The sequence below is a fragment of the Eulemur rufifrons genome, chromosome 25 (genome assembly GCF_041146395.1).
Source record: "Eulemur rufifrons isolate Redbay chromosome 25, OSU_ERuf_1, whole genome shotgun sequence".
Classification (NCBI taxonomy): domain Eukaryota; kingdom Metazoa; phylum Chordata; class Mammalia; order Primates; family Lemuridae; genus Eulemur; species Eulemur rufifrons.
The window spans coordinates 14,678,878-14,701,220 of NC_091007.1; the positions used below are offsets into that span (position 1 = coordinate 14,678,878).

At 35.7% G+C, this 22,343-nt stretch overlaps 1 protein-coding gene across 4 annotated transcripts in view; it reads left to right on the forward strand.

Moving 5' to 3' along the window:
• MLLT10 (MLLT10 histone lysine methyltransferase DOT1L cofactor) overlaps positions 1 to 22,343 on the forward strand; it is a 187,714-nt gene that overhangs the window by 56,334 nt on the left and 109,037 nt on the right. The window lies entirely within an intron of this gene.

Genomic DNA, 22,343 nt, shown 5'->3' on the forward strand with positions numbered 1-22,343 from the left:
GTGTTTCTAAACATACCTAAACATAGAAAAGGTACAGTAAAAATATGGTTTTATAATCTTGTGGGACCACTGTTGTATATGCAGTTTGTTTTGACTGAAATGTATTTATGCATTGCCTGACTGTACTTGAAATCAGCTGTGTGGCCTGGGGGATGCGGAGAGTTGTAGAGAAAGAAATAATTTTTAAATTATAGAAGCAATTCAATCTGTCATTTTACTCACTGAGCGTATGCTCTAGGCAAACCTATATAGAAATTCCTTGTGAATGATTTTAAGATTTACCTGATTGTCATTGACAAAAATATATATTATTGAGGGGGCCAGGCAAGGCGTGATTATGGTTTACTTACATTCAATAAGAAATTCAAAAATGAATTGGAAGCCATTGATAGACACTATCTGACGGAAAACTAAGAATCATAAAACGTCACGGGGTTGTATATTGTATTCAAAACCATGTACAGTATAATGTACTTTCTCTGTTGGAATTTAAGAAATTTTTCAACGATACTTGTGATTATGCTCATTTTTTGCTTTTTACTCTGACTTTAACTTAATCCCCTGAAAGGTAAGAAGACTGTTTTATTGCAGTAAGTCTGGGGTAGAGATGATGAAGGACTGGTTGAAGACAGAGGTAGGAGGGATAAAAATAAATTAGGGAATGAACATCAGAGATAATAAGATGGTAAAATTTTACAGGTATATTTTTAAAACTTGTTTTTATTATGGAATAGTTTTAAGCATATGTAAAAATAGAATGACCTGATGAATACATGCCATCACCTATTGTTAACAATATTGAAGTCATGGCCTGTCATTTTTCATACTGTACCCTTCGCTACCTAATTCTGATTATTTTGAAACAAATCACAGAAATCATATTGTTCCATTTGGAAATATTTCTGTATCTCTAACATTTTTAAAATTCACAATTATCTAAACAATGACAGGAATTGAAAAAAAAAATCATCAGTCCTTGTTCAAATTTCCCTGATTGTCCCCCGCATACTTTCTTTTATAATTGCTTGAACCAGGAACCAAATAAGGTCCTTGAGTTGGATCCAAATAAGGTGCATATGTTGCAATTGCTTGATGTATCTCTTGACCTCTTTTAAATGTACTGGTTCTTTTCCTTTTCTTTTTTTCCCCCTTGGTCAATTTACTTGTTGAAACTTTGCATCATTTGCCCTAAAGAGTTTCCCACAGTCTGGACTTTGTTGCTTGCCTCTTAGATGTATTTTATTTTACATGTTTCTTTGTTCCATATATTTTTTTTATGTTGGTTGTTATCCATATCTAGAAGCTTGATCAGGTTCAGTTTTTTGGGGAGGTGGGCAAGAATATTTCAAAGATAGTGTTGTGTACTTCCTTCAGGAGGCATATGATAGTTGGTTAATTTTTTTTGTATGTGTGATGTTAGCAGCTGTTGATTATTAGTATCTAAAGCTATTATTTTACTAAATAAAGGTAGAATAAATGGTGATATTTTATCATTACTTCATGTATTAGCTGGATAAAGAAAACCTTTTCCTTATCAACTATTTTGTTACTCTGAAGTGCAGTTAGTGAAGAAAGGACAGGATGAATATTCTTTTTTTAAAAATGGAGGTGATAGTCATATAATATCAACTAAATGTTAAAGTATACAATTTAGTAGCATTTATTGCATTCACAGTGTCATATAGCTACTACCCCTGTGTCAAGTCCCAAAGTGTCTTCATCATCCTCAAAGAAAACCCCTTATCCTTTAGGCAGTCACTCTGTTTCATTCTGTCTCCACAGATCCTGGCAACCACCAGTCTGTTGTTCATCTCTATGAATTTACCTATTCTAGATACTTCATATAAATGTAATCATACAGCATATAACCTTTTGAGTATGGCTTCTTTCACTTAGCGTACTATTTTTGAGGCTCTTTCATTCATGTTGTGGTTTATATCAGTTCTTCAGCCCTTTTATGGCTGGATAATATTCTGTTGTATGTGGTTAATCCTTTCATTTTTTTTTTTTTTTTTTTTTTTTTTGAGACAGAGTCTCACTCTGTTGCCCAGGCTAGAGTGAGTGCCGTGGCATCAGCCTAGCTCACAGCAACCTCAAACTCCTGGGCTCAAGCGATCCTCCTGCCTCAGCCTCCCGAGTAGCTGGGACTACAGGCATGTGCCACCATGCCCGGCTAATTTTTTTGTATATATATATTTTAGTTGTCCATATAATTTCTTTCTATTTTTAGTAGAGACGGGGTCTCGCTCTTGCTCAGGCTGGTCTCGAACCCCTGACCTCGAGCGATCCACCCGCCTCGGCCTCCCAGAGTGCTAGGATTACAGGCGTGAGCCACCGCGCCCGGCCAATCCTTTCATTCTTTATGGGACATTTGTGTTGTTTCTACTGTTTGGCTGTTGTGAATTGTGCTCCTGTGAATATTTAGGTTTTTATTTGAATACCTGTTTTAAATTTTTCTGGGTATACAGTTTGAGTATCCCTTATCTGAAATGCTTGGGACCAAAAGTGTGCTGATTTTAGATTTGTTTTTTGGATTTTGGAATATTTGCATTATACTTAATAGTTGAGTATCCCTAATCAGAAAATCTGAAACCTGAAGTGCTTCAGTGAGCATTTCCTTTGAGCATCCTGTTGGCACTCAAAAAGTTACGGAATTTGGAACACTTAAGAGTTTGAATTTTTGGATTAGGGATACTTAGCCTGTATAACTAGCTTTGGTATTACTGGGCCGTGTGGTGATTCTGTGTTTTAACTTTTTGAGAAACCACCAAATTGTTTTCTGTAGGAGCTGAACCATTTTTTACATTCCCAACAGTAATGTATGAGGGTTCCAGTTTTTTCTCATCCTCGCCAACACTTTTTTTTTTTTTTTTTTTTTTTTTTTGAGACAGAGTCTCACTCTGTTGCCCGGGCTAGAGTGAGTGCCATGGTGTCAGTCTAGCTCACAGCAACCTCAAACTCCTGGGCTTAAGCGATCCTACTGCCTCAGCCTCCCGAGTAGCTGGGACTACAGGCATGCGCCACCATGCCCGGCTAATTTTTTGTATATATATATTTTAGTTGTCCATATAATTTCTTTCTATTTTTAGTAGAGACGGGGTCTTGCTCTTGCTCAGGCTGGTCTTGAACTCCTGACCTCGAGCGATCCGCCCACCTCGGCCTCCCAGAGTGCTAGGATTACAGGCGTGAGCCACCGCGCCCGGCCGAACTACAGGCATGTGCCACCACACTTGGCTAATTGTTTTTTTTTGTTTTTGTTTTTAATTGTCCAGCTAATTTCTTTCTATTTTTTTAGTAGAGACAGTCTTGCTCTTGCTGAGGCTGGTCTCGAACTCCTGAGAGCTCAAACGATCCACCCGCCTCAGCCTCCCAGAGTGCTAGGATTACAGGCGTGAGCCACCACACCCGGCCATCCTCGCCAACACTTTGTATTTTTTGAATTTTTATTTCCTGTGAACCTCGTGTAACTGGATATTTTACTTTGTCATTTAAAAATTTTTTTTAAAGAGATTGAGTATTGCTGTGTTGCCCAGGCCTCACCTTGAACTCATGGGCTCAAGGGACCCTCCTGCCTCAGCCTCCCTAGTAGCTGGGACTGTTTTCTGATTATTCTTATTATGACCATCCTAATGGGTATGAAGTGGTACCTCATTGTGTTTTTTGTTATATTTATTTTTAAATACTCTTTCTCTGTCTCTGTCTTTTTTAGAGATGGAGTTTTGCTATGTTGCCTAGGCTGGAGTGCGGTGGCTGTTCATAGGCATGATTATAGCACCTTGCAGCCTCGAACTCCTGGCCTCAAGTGAGGCTCCTGCCTCAGTCTTCCAAGTAGCTGGGATTACGGGCATGTGCCACTGCACTTGGCTTTCTTTGTGGTTTTGATTTGCATTTCCCTAATAATGAATGATGTTGAACATCTTTTCGTGTGCTTTTTGGCTGTGTATATAATTTGGAAAAATGTCTATTTAAATCTTTTGTCCATTTTGGATTGGGTTGTTCTTGTTGAACTGTGAAAGTTCTTTATGAGAGTTCTTTATGTATTCTGGATACTAGAGCCCATCAGATAGGATTTGCAAATATTTTCTCCCATTCTGTAGGCTGTCCTTTAATTTTCTTGATAATGTTCTTTGACTCACAGTAGTTTTAGTCAGTTGCATTTCTATACACTAGCAATGAACAATTCAAAAAGGAAATTAAGAAAACAGTTCTATTTACAGTAGCATCAAAAAAAGAGCAAAATATTTATAAGTAAACCTAATCAAGGAAGGTAAGACTTGTAGACTAAAAACTAAAATATTGCTGAAAGAAATTAAAATTAGACATAAATAAATGAAAAAATTTCCTGTGTTTATGGGTTGGAAGACTAAATATTGTTGAGATGTTTAATACTATTCAAAGCAGTCTACAGATTGAATGCGATCCCTATCAAAATCCCTATGTCCTTTTTTTGAGAAATAGGAAAATTCGTCCTAAAATTCATGTGAAATCTCAAGGGACCCCAAGTAGCCAAAACAATTTTTTTTTTTTTTTTTTTTTTGAGACAAAAGTCTCACTCTGTTGACCAGGCTAAAGTGCCGTGGCGTCAGCCTAGCTCACAGCAACCTCAAACTCCTGGGCTCAAGCAATCCTTCTGCCTCAGCCTCCCAAGTAGCTGGGACTACAGGCATGCGCCACCATGCCCAGCTAATTATTTCTATATATTTTTAGTTGTCCAGCTAATTTCTTTCTATTTTTTTAGTAGAGACGGGGTCTCCCTCTTGCTCAGGCAGGTCTCGAACTCCTGAGCTCAAATGATCCTCCCGCTTTGGCCTCCCAGAGTGCTAGGATTACAGGTGTGAGCCACCGCACCTGGCCCCCAAAACAATTTTGATGAAGAATAAAGTTGGGGTACTCAGACTTCCTGATTTCAAAATATATCACAAATCACAGAACAATCAGAATAGTGTGGTACTGACATAATGACTGACAACTAGATCAGTGGAATCGAATATAGAGCCCAGAAATAAATACTCATGTACATGGGCAAGTGGTCTTTGATGAAGATACCGGAGGAAAGGACAGTCTTTTCAACAAATGATGTTGGAAAAACTGAGTAGCCACATGCAAGGAAATGAAATTAGACGCTTATCTTATAGTACATATAAAAATTAACTCAAAGTGAATTAAAGACATAAATAAGACCAAAACCTAAAACTCCTAGAAGAAAACATGGGCATGTTATGACATTGGACATGGCAGTGATTTATTGAATATGACACCAAAAACATATACTAAAAGCTGAAATAAACAAAACTGTATCAAACTTAAAAGCTTTAATGCACCAGAGGACAAAGTCAGCAGAGTGAATAGGCAACCTATGGAATGAGAGGAAATATTTGCAAATCATATGTCAGATATGGGAGTGATATCCAGAATATATAAAGTGTTGGGTGCAGTGGCATGTGCTGGTAGCCCCAGATGCCTGGGAGGATAGGGTAGGAGGTTTGCCTGAGCCCAGGAGTTTGAGGCAGTGGTATGCAGTGATCATGCCTATGAATATCCACTTCACTCTAGCCTGAGCAACACAGTGGGACCCTGTCCGGGAAAAAAAAAAATCCTACAATTCAACAATAAAGATCAAATAACCCAATTTAAAAGTGGTCAAGCTCTGCATGGTGGCACACACCTATAGCCCCAGCTGCTTGGGAGGCTGAGGTGGGAGGGTTGCTTGAGCCCAGGAGTTTAAGGCCAGTCTGGGCAACACTGCAAAATCCTGTCTCTTAAAAAAAAAAAAAAAGGCAGAGCACTTGAATAGACACCTCTCCAAAGATGATATACAAATGGCTAAAAGGCTTATTAAAGATGCTCAACATCACTAATCATCAGAGAGATGCAAATTAAAACCACATTGATACGCTACCTCATACCCATTAGGATGTCTTTTATCACAAAAGAAAATATCAAGTGTTGGTGATGATGTGGAGAAATTGGAATGAACCGTTTTGTACCATTGGTGAGATTATAAATTTTGCAACTGCTATGGAAGACAAGTTTGTAGGTTCCTCAAAAAATTAAAAATAGAACTACCATATGATCCAGCAATCCCACTTGTGGATATATATCCAAGAGAATTGAAAGTGGGGTATTGAAGAGATATTAGCCTGCCCATGTTCATAGTAGCACTATTCACAATAGCTAAGAAGTGGAAGCAACCCAGATGTCTATTGCCCAGGGAATGGATAAACAAAATGTGGTATATGCACACAGTGGAATATTATTCAGCCTTACAAAGGAAGGAAATCCTGTTACATGTTCCAGTATGGATGAACCTTGTGGACATTATGTTAAGTGAAATAAGCCAGTTACAAAAAGGGCAAATACTGTCCAATTCCACTCATACAAGGTACTTAAAGTAGTCAGATTCACAGATACAGAAAATAAAGTGGTGCTAGGGGAAGAGGAAGAGAGGAATTGTTTAATGGATATAGAGTTTCAGATTTTTCAAGATTAAAAAGTTCTGGAGATCTGTTTCACAACAATGTAAATATATCTAACACTACTAAACTTAAAAATGGCTAAGGTTGTGAATTAGAGAGAGAAAGAGAGAGATATTTAGATTTAATCACAATAAATAAAACCCTACCTGAATCCTAGCACTCATGGAGGCCGAGGTGGGAGGATTGCTTGAGGTCAGGAGTTCAAGACCAGCCTGAGCAAGAGCAAGACCCTATCTCTACTAAAAATAGAAAGAAATTAACCAGATAACTAAAAATATATATTAAAAAAATTAGCTGGGCATGGTGGTGCATGCCTGTAGTCCCAGCTACTTGGGACGCTGAGGCAGAAGGATTGCTTGAGCCCAGGAGTTTGAGGTTGCTGTGAGCTAGGCTGACGCCATGGCACTCTAGCCTAGGCAACAGAGCCAGACTCTGTCTCAAAAAACAAAACAAAACAAAACAACAACAACAACAAAAAAACACAACAAAACGAAAAACAAAACATGAAACCCTTCCTGCCTATATTTTTCTTTTTTTACTATGTTGGCCAGGACTTCCAGCATAATATTGAATAGAAGTGATGACAGTAGGCATCTCTTCCTTATTCTACATTTGCAGGGATTATTTTCAACATTTCACCATTTAAGTAAGGATAGCTTTAGTTCTTGTTTGTTTGGGGGTTTTTTTGTTTGCCTTTTTCTGTTTCTGATAACTTCAGATTAAGGAAATTCCTTCTGTTTCTACTTTGCTATGTTTTTTTGTTTATGCTACTAAGAATGGAGAGATGTTTTCGGCCTCTATTGAGATGATCATATAATTTCCCCCCGTTATTCTGTGAGGAATTATGTTGATTTTTTTTTTTTTCCTTTCTTAAAGAGACAAGGTCTTGCTCAGTTGCCCAGGCTGGAGAGCAGTGCATGATAATAGCTCACTGCAGCCTTGAACTCCTGGGCTCAAGCAATCCTCTCACCTCAGCCTCCCAAGTAGCTAGGACCACAGGTGTGTACCACCATGCCTGTCTAATTTTTTTTGTTTTTTATAAAGTCAGGGTCTCACTGTGTTGCTCAGTCCGGTCTCGAACTCTTAGGCTCAGGTAATTCTCCTGACTCAGCCTTCCAAAGAACTGGAATTAACAGGTGCGAACCACCACGCATAGCCCCATTTTTCAGTGTTAAATCAACCCATTTAACTGGAATAAACTCAGTTGTTACGGGATTCAGTTGGCTAATATTTTGTTTCGGATTTTGGCATCTATGTTTATGAGCATGATTAGGCTGTGATTTTCGTTATTTATTTTAGCCTTGTCAGATTTTGTCATCAACATTGTGCTGGTCTCATAACAAATTATGAAGTATTCTTTTTTTCTATTTGCTGGAAGCATTTGTATAATATTGAATTCACTGGTAAATCTGTGTCTGGAGTTCTGAAGGTTATAATTATGGATTAATTTTTTTTTAGTGTTAAAGAATTATTTAAAATTTTTAATTTTTATTGTGATAGTTTTGGTGAATTTTTGGCAATTCATCCATTTTATCTGAATTTTAAAGGTTATTCATTAAAAGTTCCTTATCTTAATATTTTAAATATCTGTTGAGTTTATAATGATCTTAGTTATTTGTGCTTTCTCTTTCTGTTAGTCTAATAATGGGTTTACCTATTTGGCTTTGTTGATTATCATTAATATTTGCTAATATCTTTATATTTCTAGGCAGAACTTTAGCTCATCCCACAAATTAAATGTAATTTTCATTATAATTAAGTTAATAATTGCCTTAGTTTGGGCTGCTATAACAAAATACCTTATCATAACATGAAATTATTGCTCAGAGTTCTGAAGGCTAGGAAGTCTAACATCAAGGCTCTGGCATATTCGCTGTCTGATAAGAGCCTCTTCCTCATAAATGAATCCTTCTATATGTCCTCACGCTAGAAGGGATAAACAAGGTCTCTTGGGCCTCTTTTATTAGGGCAGTAGTCCCATTCATGAGGGCACTACCCTCATGATCTTGTCACCTCCCGAAGGTCCTACCTAATAGCACCACTGAACTGTAGATTCAGTTTCAACATATGAATTTGGCAAGGGGGTTGAGTGTCACAAATATTCAGACCATAAAAATGCTGTTTTATAATTTATAATTGGTGGTTTGTCCCCTCAAGTTTATTTACTAATTTCTAAACACATAGGGATTTAAGAAAAGGCTTTTTATTATTGATTTCTAGTTTAATTTCATTGTAATCAGAAAATTCACTCTGATTTTAATACTGTGAGATATGTTATAAGACTTGGTTTAGGGATAGATTGTGGTCAGTTTTTACAGATTCTATATGTGCTTGAAAAGAATGCTCTAGTCTTGGAACATAGTGTTTATATATATCCATTAGGTCAGATTTGATGTTTGGGTAGTTAAAATTTATATCCTTGCTGATTTGTTGACTACTTTTCTGTCATTTATTGAGAGAGGTATGTTAATATTTCTCACTGTGATAATGTAATTGTCCATTTTTGCTTTATATATTTTGATAGTGTGTTATTAGGTACATGCACATTAGGAAGTGCTGTATCTCTTCCTTGTGATTTGAAATTTTTTTTATCATTATGGAGTACCTCTCTTTTTGACTGGTACTATTTTTTGTTTCAAAGTCTACTTTGACTGCGATTAACACAATTTCTTACCTGTTCTTTTGGTTTTTGTTTTCAAATGGTATCTCTCCTTTTCTGTTAGGTTTCTTTCTTTAAAATTTTTTTTTAAGCAGGGTCTATCTGTGTTGCCTGGGCTAGAGTGCAGTGGCATCATCATAGCTCACTTTAACCTCAAACTCCTGGGTTCATTCCATCCTCCTGCCTCAGGCTCCCAAGTAGCAGGGACTACAGTTGTGCACCACCACACCTGGTTAATTTCTGTTTTTAGTAGAGACAGGATCTCACTGTTGCTCAGGCTGGTCTCGAACTTCTGAGCTCAAGCGATCCTCTTGCCTGGGCCTCCCAGAGTGCTAGAATTACAGGTGTGAACCACTGCACCTGGCCTCCTGTTAGTTTTACTCTTTCTGTATTCTCATATTTTAAATTTGTCTCTTGTTATTAGCACATAGTTGCCTTTATGGAAGTATTTAGTCCATTTGTATTTATTGTTTGTATATGAGAGAGTATATATGTGTGAATTTGGATTTAAACTTTCCATCCTATTTACTGTTTTGTATTTCTTTCCTGTTCTATGTTTTTGATTCATTCATTCCATTCTACTCCCTCCATTAGCTTAAGAAAACTTAATGTGTGTTTTTACCTTCTTTCTGAACCCTATGAAACTCTTCAGGACGTTGTAAATTCATTTATCCACCTCCTGGGATAAATTTTATGGTTGTCATGTACTTTCATTCTTTGTTTCTTTTAAAAATTGTGACATTTTTGTGAAGTGTTTGTGTCAGGGCTGGCCATTAAAATGGAGAAGGTTATGTAAAATTGGTGATTATTTTAACAAATATTTGTTAGAATTTATCAGTGAAACTTTCTGGTGTTAGGCAGAAGCTTTTCTGGTAAGATTTCTGATACAAGAAATTTATTTTTTGAAATATTATAGGGATATTTCTATTATGTCAATTTTGGTGAGCTCTGTTTTACTCAAGAAATTTGACTACTTTGTATAAGTTTTGAAATAATGTTGTTATAGCATTTTATTATTATCCTCTTAATGTTGGTAGGATTGGTAGTGGTAACCCCATTGTTATTCCTGATGTTGGTGATTTTTGTTCTGTTTTTATTTTTTTCCCTCTTGATCAGTCTAACTAGAATTTATTAGTTTTGTTGACCTTTTCAAAGAAACAGCTTTCTTTGGACTTTGGTGTTTTTTTTTGGAGACAGAGTCTAGCTTTGTTGCACCAGGTAGAGTGGAGTGGCATCATCATAGCTCACTGCAACCTCAAACTCCTAGGCTCCAACAATCCTCTTGCCTTAGCCTCTCAAGTAGCTGGGACTACAGGTGTGCACCACTGTACCTGGCTAATTTTTCTATTTTTAGTAGAGATGGGCTCTCGCTCTTCTTCAGCCTGATTGTGAACTCCTTACCTCAAGCAGTCCTAAGGCCACCTTGGCCTCCCAGAGTGCTAAGGTTAGAGATGTGAGCCACTGCGCCTGGCCTGTTAATATTTTATGTCATCTGCCTATTTTCTGTTTTGTTGATTTCTGCCCTTTATTATTTACTTCCTTCTTCCATACTTTGTGTATGTTTTCCTCTTCTTTTCTAACTTCGGAAGTTAGAGTTTTAGGTCTTTTATTTTAGATTATGTTTTCTAATAAAAATATTAAAGGTGTAAGTTTCTAAGTACTGCTTTTTACTGCATCCCACAAGTTTTGATATGTTGCGTGTTTTGTTATTCAGTTCAGAATATTTTCTAATTTCCTTTGTGACTTTCTCTTTGACAAATAAATTATTTAGAAGTATATTATTTATTTTCTAAATATTTGAGGTTTTCCTCGACACCTAATTTTTTTTGATTACTAATTTAATTTCATTGTGGTTAGTGAATAAATATACTCTAGATGATTTTAGTTTTTAAAATTTACTGAGACTTATTTTTGGGCCTAGCACAGGGGTGGGGAACCTGCGGCCTTAAGGACACATGTGGCCTTCCAGGTTTTGACTGAATCCACATTTTACGGAACAATTCCTTTGATTCTTATTAGTACATTTTTGTTCCTCTTTTATATTCTTCTTTTATTTTAAAAATAAATATATTTAAAATACCAAAGAATAAAATAAATTTCAACGAAAGAATTCTCCCAGATTGACTGGCACAGTTAGAACACTAGTAAGCCATCAGGGCTAACTTGACATCTGCTGTGCTCATGATTTAGTTCTAGCTTCCTCCGTCTGACTGGCACCACTACTGCATGAGGCTGGTTGGCGAGAGGTTGAGAGGGTCGAGTACTCCAGTCTGTTATCAACTTTTGACAATGGGTTTTATGTTTGAAGTGGAATTTGCAAATAGTTGCACAGCTCGACAGTATTTTTTAATTCTGTCTGCTTCACATCCCATGATGTCAAAGAAGACCAAGAGAACGCTGAAGGAAGAAAACAGATTTTTTAATGACAGTTGGGAATTTCAATATTATCTTGTCTCTGGTAAAGATAAGATGATTTGCTTGCTTTGTGATACTACAGTATCAACATTAAAGAAATTCAATGCTTATCTGCATTATAACACTCAGAACCACATATATTTTAAATTGGAGGCACGAGGTTTTATTGCAGAAATTAAAAGATGAAAAGCAGAAGCAAAGACAATTCTTTCAAGCAGCAATAAGACCTGGAAATTTGCCACTGGAGCAACTTACAAAGTAGCTTATATATGGGGGCGAAAAAAGGGAAACCGTTCAGTGATGTAGAGATTGTGAAAGAATGCATTGCCGAAATTGTAGGCTGCTTAGACCCTGATGATGTTTCAAAGTACAAACAACTGCCTCTTTCAAGGAGAACCATAACTGATCAGCAGCATGAATTAGCCTTCAACTTAAAAGAACAAGTTTACCAAATACTTCTAAAGGACAATACATATGTTTCAATAGCTTTGGTTGAATCAACTGATACTACTGACTCAGTGCAGGTTTTATACTTCATTCAGGTCATAGCAGATTTTCTTTGCTACGAAGAGTTACTTGCTTTGGTCACTCTTGGGAATAGAACACAGGGAATAGGTATCTTGGACAGCTTTCAAGATAAATGTTGAGAAGTTGGACTGAATTTCGTGAATTTAGTGAGTACATGTACAGACGGTGCACCTTCCATGACAGGAAAACATGAAGTGTTTATTGCAGAGATAAAACTTTATTAACAGATCCAGATGCTCTCATTTCTTGTCATTGTATCTTGCGTCAGGAAATAAATCTCTGTGCTAAAGTACTATTTTAAGTGACATTTTGCATCAAGTTATAAGTATTATTAACTTATATATTTGTGCAAATGCAACACGGCATCTTCAGTTTTGTAACATGCTAAAGTTGAACAATGAGGTGTTCATTGTGGATTTGCTGTGTCCTTCTAAAGTGCGTTAGCTATCACAGGGACAGCTGTTGGCCAAAATTTTATCTCTACGAAAACAGATAGTTAAATTTTATGAAGAACAGAATCAGCAATGTGAATTATTGAAAGAAGATTCCATAGGAATACAGCATTTTCTGTGTGATATGTTAAATCAAAACAACTTGAATATTTCTTTGCAAGGTAAAACTAAGTCTATATAAGACGTGGTAAAAATAAGCATTTTGAAAAAAGCTGTGTTTTTTCAAAGCACTTCTTGAAAAGGAAATTTTGGACATTTTCCCCAGTTAGCAAAGGTCATTGATCAACAGGTTGACATATGCAAATCATGTATAGATTATGGAGCTGTTAATTAGAGAATACAACAAAAGCTTCACTGACTTTGAGAATCATGGCATCACATTCAAATTAGCATTTCTGCGACACCATGTTGATATCACTAAGGAATCTAAAGAACTACAGATGGAATTGATTGAGCTCTTAGTAGATGACATTTTAAAATCATTGATGCTAAGAAAGATCCAGTTTTACTATGGAAAGATGCAGTAGGATACCCACGCCTTTGACAACATCCCTGAAAAATGTTTTCTTGCTTTTCAACCACTTACTGCTGCAAATCTACGTTCTCCTACTAACCTAGATCAAGATGCCATTAAGGTCAGAAATGACTGCTACCCAACTGAAACTGCGGACCTCCATTCTGCAACCAAATATTCAAATGCTTTCCAACAAAAAGCAGACACAACAATGTCATTAAAGGTTAGTTAACTTTAAAATGAACAAATATTTTTCATTTTTTGAAATTATTAAATACATGGTACTTAGACTTTTACAAAAAATAATGTATATTTTTAAGTGTATTGAAGTTTCTTGAATGTGGCCCTATTTGATTACAGTTAAATCAATGCGGCCTTCCAACATAAAAAGGTTCCTCACCCTTGGCCTAGCACATTGTCTTGGTGAATGTACCACGTGCACTTGAAAAGTAATGTGATTCTGTAGTTGGGTATAGTGTTCTCTAAGTGTCATTTAGATTAGAATGGTTGATATCATTGAGCTCTTTTATGTCTTTACTAATTTTTTGTCTAGTTGATCTGTCAGTTGCTTACAATGGTGTTTTAAAAACCTGTTATGATTGGAGCATTATTGTTTTTCCCCTTTAATTCTATCAAGTTTTGCTCCATGTGTTTCATTCTTTAATAATTAGGTACAGACTCTTTTCTAGTAGTGTTTCCACTGAACTTCATCTTTATGAAATGTCCTTTTTTCATCCATGGGAATATTCTGCCTTGTAGTGTATATCAGATATTAAAATAGTTACTCAAACCTTCATATTCTTAAAGTTAGCAAGGTATATTTTTTTCTATCCATTTGCTGTATTTGCTTTAACTATATCAAGAGTCTTTGTATGTGTTTAACGTATGTATCTTATAGGCAGCATATGTTAAAGTCTTTTTAGCTCTGTCCTTTAATTGTATATAAATCATTAACATTCATTATACTTAAAGGTTGGATTGAGATCTATTTTAAAGTTTTTTGTTCTTTTTTAAAAGAAAATTAAAATGGAATTATTAAGATTGACATACAATATAACTGCATACATTTAAAGTGTACATTACGATAAGGTTCTGACTAAATAAAATATGTCCCATTAAATCATCATCCTCACAGCCAAGGTAGTAAACATGTATCCATCACTCCAAAAACTTTTCTTATAGCCTTTGTCCTCTGCACCACCCCTTTCCCCCCATCTTCTCCCAGGTAACCACTTTCTATCATTATAGATTAGTTTACATTTTCTAGAGTTTTGTATAAATGTAATTCATGTGTGTATGTATGTATGCATACACTCATTTATAATACACATACACTATTTTTGCCTGGCTTATTTTAATCACTACAAATATTTTGAGATTAATTCTTGTATGAATCGATAGTTCATTTCTTTTCATTGCTCAGTATTACATTTTGTATAGATACAACAGTGCATCCATTTTATGTTTATAATTAGATTATTTTTAGGTTTTTGACTGTTAAAAATAAATCTACGATTAACATTTGAGTGCATGCCTTTTATGATCATAGTCGTTTATTTGTCTTGGGTAAATACCCAGTAGTGGAATGGCTAATGTATTAAATGTAAGGATAAGTGCATGTTTAATTACTTAACCAAACTATTTTCTAAAGTGGTTGTAACATTTTTACATTTCCCCAGCAGCATGTGAGAGTTCCAGTTATTCAACATCCTCTCAACACTTAATATGGTCAGTCTCTTTAGTTTTAACCATTCTAATAGGTGTGTAGTGGTATCTATTTGTGGTTTTAATTTGCATTTTCTTAATGGTTAATACTTTGGAGCACCTTTTTGTGTATTTGCTATCCGTATATCTTCTTTGATGATTTATTTATTTAAATCTTTTGCCCATTTAAGAAATTGAGGTGCTTGTTTTCTTGTGCATTTTTTGTTTCTTTTTGAGATACAGCCTTGCTCCGTCTTCTGGGCTAGAGAGCAGTGGCATCATCATAGCTCTGTGCAACCTCAAACTCCTAGGCTCAAGTGATGCTCCTGTCTCAGCCTTCCAAGTAGCTGGGACTATAGGTGTGTGCCACCACGCCCCGGCTAATTTTTCTATTTTTAGTAGAGACAAGATCTTATTCTTGCTCAGGCTGCTCTTGAACTCCTGGCCTCAAACTGTCCTCTTGCCTCTGCCTCCCAAATTACTGGGATTACAGGTGTGAGCCATCACTGTTTTCTTGTTTTTTAAAAACATAACAGCTTTATTCATACCTCTTACAATCGACGCATTCAAAGGATATAATTTAATGGCTTTTAGTAAATTCTGAGAGTTGTGCCACCATTATAACAATCAATTTTAGAACATTTCTATCATGCAAAAGATATTCAGTAACCATATTAGCAGTCATTCTGTTTTCCCCTCAATGCCCCTGCCTTAGGCAACCATTAATCTACTTTATATCTCTGTGGATTTGCCTATTGTGAATATGTCATATAAGTGGAATCATATGTGGACTTGTGGGACTGGTTTCTGTCACTTAGCATACTATTCTCCAGATTTATCCATGTTCTTTCTTTTAATTGCCAAATAATAAATCCAGTATATGGATATACCACATTTAAATTTGTCCATTTACCAGTTGATTGAGTTGTTTCAGGTTTTGGGTTACTATAAATAATAGTGCTGTGAACATTTTTGTACAAGTTTTTGTGTGGAAATGTTTTCATTTCTCTGGATTTTATTACTAGGAGTATAATTCCTGGGTCATGTGGTTATTCTCTCTTAATCTGTTGAGTAACTGTCAGTCTGTACCATTGTACATTCCCACCAGTAGTATATTAGGTTCCCAAGTTTTGTGTATCCCTGTCAGCACTTTGTATTGTTTGTCTTTTGCTTTGCATCCTGGTTGTTGTGAAATGGTATTTCATTTCTTTTTGATATGCATTTTGCTAATGACTAATGATGCTGAGCATCTTTTCATGTGCTCATTAACCAATTAAATATCTTCATTCTGACAGTCTGTGCCTTTTAATTTGTGTGTTTAGATCATTTACATTTATTGTGATTAATGATAAAGTTAATTTTAAATCTATAATCTAGCTATTTTTTATTTGTCCTATTTGTTTTTTGTTCTCTTTTTTCTTTTTTGTGATTTTTATGATTCTGTTTTCTCATCTATGTTGTGTTATTAGCTGTATGTTTTGTTGTGTTAGGGTAGTCATTTCTTTAAGGTCTAAAGTATATATCGTTTCCTTATTAGAGTGGTAGATCACTTTATGCATAATATAAGATCTTTAATATACTTCCATTTCTCCTTTTTTGGTCTTTATGCAATTGTTGTCATGCATTTATCTATTAATATAAATTCCACAATGAATTTTCATTATTTTTGTTTTAATTGTTTACTGTTTAATGTGGATCCTTTTTATATCTTCCTTAACTTTTTGAACATAAAGAATTAAGTTACAATAACTGCTTTAATGTCTTTTTTAATTTTTTTTGCCAGTTCTGCCATATATACCAGTTGTGCATTGATTTGATTGATTATTCTGATAGGTTTAATTGGTTTATAGTATTGTTCAAGTTCTCTGTTTCCTTATTTATATGTCTAGATGTTCTAACTATAATTTAAAGTGGGGTGTTAAAATCTCGAGTTATTATTATAGAACTATTTATTTCATCCTTTAGTTCTGTCAGTTGTATATTTTGGGGTCTGTTGTTTGGTCTGTATGTGTTTATAATTTTTCCATCTCCTTGAAGACATGACTTGTCAATATATATTGTCCTTCTTTGTTTCTTGTTACAATTTTGACCTAAGGTCTATTTAGTGTGGTATTTGTATAGCTATCATAGCTCTCTTTTCGTTACTTTTGGTATGGAATATCTTTTTCCATCCTTTCACTTTCAACCTATGCCTATGAACGTAAAGCGAATCTCTTATAGGCAGCATAGTTGGAATGGTTTTTTAATCCATTCAGTTAAACTCTATCTGTTGATTGGATACTTTAATCCATTTCCATTTAAAGTTCTTTGTGATAAAGAACAGTTTATGTCATTTTACTTTTTCTTGTGTGTCTTTTGCTCTTTTTGTTCAGGAATTTCTCTGTTACTGCCTTCTTTTTCTTTGATTTATTTTTGTGTTGTGCCCTTTTATTCCTTGCTGTTTTTTGTGTGTATCTTTCAGATTTTTTTTGTTGCTGTTTTCATGGGAATTACAGCCAGCATCCTTAATTTGGTAATAAGGTTGTTTGATACCAGTTTATCTTTACTAGCATACAAAATCTTTCCTCCTATACAGCTATACCTCTTAAGCGGTTTTTCCTCAAAATTTGTGTTTTTATACATCCCTGTATATTGTGTGCCTGTTAACATAGATTTATAGTAATTGTTTTTATTTGTCTTTTAAATCATGTAGGAAATAAAAAGGAGAAGTATAAATTAAAAATGTCATAATATTGGCTTTTATTTTTACTTATATAGTTATCTTTGCTGGAGTTATTTTTTTGTATGACTTTGAGTTATTGTCTAGTGTCATTTCCTTTTAGCACGTTATCATTCTTACTACTATTTCTTGTAGGGCAGGTCTACCTGCAACAAACTCCCTCAGATTGTGTTTCTATGGGAATGTCTTACTTTCTCCGTATTTGAAGGATAGTCTTGTTGGATATAGAGTTCTTGGATAATAGGTTTCTTTTGTTCAGAACTTTAAAAATACCATCTCACTCCCTAATGATCTGCATATATTTTGATGAGAAATATGTTGTTACTCTTTTTTTTTTCCTGTATGATTCCATTTATTTATATTTCTAGAAAATACAAAGTAATTGCAGTGACAGTAGGTCAGTGGTTATCTGGAGCAGGATGGGAGGGAGGAGAAAAAGGGAGGGTTTACAAAGGGGCATTAGTATATACATATGACAAAATTTACCAAGTTGGTAAATTTTATGTATCTTTAAACAATAAAACAAGAAAATTATTATATTGCACACTTTATATGCAGTTTCTTTTATGCCAATTATACCTTAATAAAGCCATTTTAAAAGTGTTTTTAAATAAAACAATGCTATGTTGTTACTCTTATTGAGTATTCCTTGTATGTGACAAATAGCTTCTCTTTTAATGTTTTCAAAGTTTTCTCTTTTTCCTTAGCTTTTAACATTGGTCATTATGTCATTGTAGATCCTTTTGTATTACTTGGTGTTGGTTGAGCCTCTTTTTTTAATGACTGCCTAGCAGCTTTTTGTAAAGTGTGTATTTGATGAATGTCTGAATTCTCTGTATCTTTTGTTTTGTCTTCAGTTTGTGTTTTGACAAAGAGGACACCAGGTGCCAAATAGTGATTGAAAATGAGAATTAAGGAAAAAAACCCTCTCCCAGTGTTTGCATATACTCTGTGTGCTGGGCATTCCTTCAGTGGTTAAGCAGTTAGTTTACAACTCTGCCTTAGCTTTTTCTTCCCAGCTTACACTGTACATAGAGACCAACCGTAGATTAAAGTTTAGGATCTATAGCGTCAGTTCTTTTCTGAAGATGTGTCCTGCAGTGCACGTGCCTGTGGCTCTCTACATCTCCCAGCACACTGAGGTCCTTTTAAATGTGCCAAATTCTCCCCAGTTTTTTTCCCCCAGACTGTTGGCATTCTGTTATGTGTCTTAACCAGTAATCTTTTGCCCCAGGTGTTGGTGGGTTGTTTGTCTGGGCTTACAGTGATTTTGAGGGGACTTTTCTATCCTGAGTTCCTCACAAGAAGGAAGAAAGACTAGCACATAGCATCAGTCCTTCAGTAGCCACTTTAGAACAAAGAAACACAATTCTTTGCAAACTCTGCTCTCCTCCTTCTAAAATCAGGAACCAGGGCTCCACAATGGAACCTCCAAACCTAGAGCAGGCATGGGTCAAAGGAAAGTAAAAATGCCCAAAGATTTCCCACCATTTTTAGGTTGTCTTTTCCTTGACTCAGTCTTTGCTTGGTTGCAGTAACCTTTTTTCTTTTTATTTCATAATTTTACGGGGGTACAAACATTTAGGTTACATGTATTGCCTTTGTACTGCCCGAGTTGGAGCTACAAGTGTGCCCATCCCCCAGACAGTGCGCACTGCACCCATTAGATGTGCATTTACCCATCACCTCCCCCACCGCCCACCTGCCTGACACTGGATGAATGTTACTACCACATGTGCACATAAGTGTTGATCAGTTAGTACCAATTTGATAGTGAGTACATGTGATGCTTGTTTCTCCATTCTTGTGATAATTCACTTAAAAGAATGGGCTCTAGCACCAGCCAAGATAATATAAGAGGTGTTAGTTCACCATTGTTTTTTGTGGTTGAGTGGTACTCCATGGAATACATATACCACATTTTATTAATCCACTCATCTATTGATGGGCACTTGAGTTGTTTCCACATCGTTGCTATTGTAAATTGTGCTGCTGTAAACATTCAAGTACAAATGTCTTTATTATAGAGTGACTTTTTTTCCTTTGGGTAGATGCCCAGTAGTGGGGTTGCTGGATCAAATGGTGGGTGTACTTTTAGTTCTTCGAGGTATCTCCATATTACTTTCCATAGAGGTTGTACTGGTTTGCAGTCCCACTAGCAGTGTGTGAGTGTTCCTATCTCTCCACATCCATGCCAATATTTGTTGTTTTGGAACTTTTTGATAAAAGCCATTCTCACTGGAGTTAAGTGATATCTCATTGTGGTTTTAATTTGCATTTCCCTGATGATTAGAGATATTAAACATGTGTTCATGTTTGCCAAAGTTCTGATAAAATTGACAATTCCTGCTCGATTTTTTTTTTTTTTTTAATGTTTCTGTGATGGGATCTGCCCTTGTAACCTGCTTGCTCCACCATTTTTGCTGTTGTAAATCTAGGTATTTTGCATTCCCATAAATCTCCTTGAATTTTGTTCTAAAAAACAGTTAAGTTCTTTGGAAACAGTTTGATCCCTTCAAGTCCTGCTCTTCCGACTTGTCAGGTGGGTCTGGAACAGTGTGTGTTCTGGGGGTAATTATTCCCCACTACCGAGGCAGGACCGTCCCAAGTATTCTACCCTGTGAATTACATGTTTTTCCAGTCTGGCTTGTGGAAACAGGCACTGTTTTTGGCTCTTTGGCTGCTGGTCACCGTTCCTTTTGAGTGGATCTTTCCCCATTCTTACTTTATTTTCTCATACATGCACTGATCAAAACTCTGCTGAGGCCGGGCGCGGTGGCTCACGCCTGTAATCCTAGCACTCTGGGAGGCCGAGGTGGGCGGATCGTTTGAGCTCAGGAGTTCGAGACCAGCCTGAGCAAGAGCGAGACCCCATCTCTACTAAAAAAATAGAAAGAAATTATATGGACAGCTAAAAATATATATAGAAAAAATTAGCCGGGCATGGTGGTGCATGCCTGTAGTCCCAGCTACTCGGGAGGCAGAGACAGGAGGATTGCTTGAGCCCAGGAGTTTGAGGTTGCTGTGAGCTAGGCTGACGCCACGGCACTCACTCTAGCCTGGGCAACAGAGTGAGACTCTGTCTCAAAAAAAAAAAAAAAAAAAAAAAAACTCTGCTGAATACACAAATGCGTATCTCTGCAAATCTCTAGGATTCTCTTTCTGTGAAGAGCTCTTATTTTCAGTACTCTTCTCCTGCCGGTTTTTGCTGCCTTGGTTTCACCAGAGTATTAGCTCCAACTCCTTCCTAGATTCTGGGAGTTTTCCTGTGCTGTTGCCACAAAAAAAAATCTCAAGATAGTAAGCTGGGGCAAACCTAGGGCTCACCTCATTTGTTTCTTGTCCTTTTAGGCTTGTCGTCCTTTGTTATCTGACATCCAGTGTCTTGTAAATCACTGTCTCAAGTATTTTGTTCATGGGATGTATGAATTGTTCCATGCAGAAGGCTAAATAAATTTGGTCCTTGTTATTCCGCTTTGGACAGAAGTGGAAGTCTCCTACTATTCCTTCTTAACCTGGATTTTTCCCCTCGTTGTTCCTCTGTTCCCCCTTCCTCCTTTGGATCGAGTATTTTTTATTATGGCATTTTAATCAATTCAGTAATGTAACTAATTAGCATTGAATTTAAATTTAATTAATTGCATTAAATTATCTTTTGGGACTGTATCTCTTTTCGTATTTACAAATGTTTATATTTATGTATGTAGTGGTTGTAGGGATTATAATTTTCATACCAGTAAGTTCAGTCACACAAAATGTATAAAAAAATCATAAAGGTATCTTCTGTTCCTTCCCCAATCTTTATTATAAATGTGTTAAAGCTACATACATCACAAACCCTACCAGACAATGTTTTGATTTTTAATGTAAGCAGTCATATGTATTTTAAATGATAGAGGTCATTATTGTTGTTTTATATGTTCAATATCCACTACAAGTACCTGCATGTTTACCAGTCTGTATTTTTTTTCTTCAATTTAGAACTTCTTTCTTGGATCATTTTTGCTAATTATCTGAAGAAAATAGTTTGGTGTTCCCTTTAAACTTTTAAAAAATCTTTTAAAAAATACTTGCTGGCTTTATTTATTTATCCAGTTGTTCGTTTGATGAACTTGCCTTTTGATTTTTTTTATTAAGATTTTTATTTTTTTCCTTTAGTTTTCCATAGTTTTACTAATGTGCCTTGGTGTTTATTTTTATTTACCCCTTCGATTTATAGTTGTTCTTTAGTCAATGGCTTGCTGTCTTTCTTTTGTTCTGGAAAGTTTTTAGGTATTATTATTTCAAATACTGCTTTCGTGCTATTTGTCTCTCATATTTCTCTAAGACTTTGGTATGTGTTAGTCCTGCCTGTTGTACTTTTCATATCTCGTGCCCCCTTTTTTATATTTTATATTTTTGTGTCATGTGCTAACTTTCTGGATATTTTCTTCTGACTTAGTTTGTTACCCACTAATTCTCTTTTTATCCATGTCTAAACCATTGTTAATCTCACCCATCAATTTCTTAATTTGTTTTTACGCCTGGCATTTTTATTTATTATTACAGTTTCCAGTTCTTTGCAGCAATTTAAAATTCTTCCTTATGTGTATTATATTTGATCATAATAAGCGTACTTATTTTACAGTCTGTATTTGGTAACTCCAAAATACTGATGTTTTGATTTTCTTGCTTCTGCTGGTTTTAATTTACGTTGTCTGGGCTCTCATGTGTTTGATACTTTTATTGTGCTGGATACTATAGTTAACAAATCGTAGAAATTATTTGTAGCCAGGATGATACTGTTTTCCTCCAGAGAGGATGTATATTTGCATCTGTTTGGTGCCTTGAGGTGCTTGTAATTTAGGACTACCTTAGTTAAATTTTAGAGTTTGAG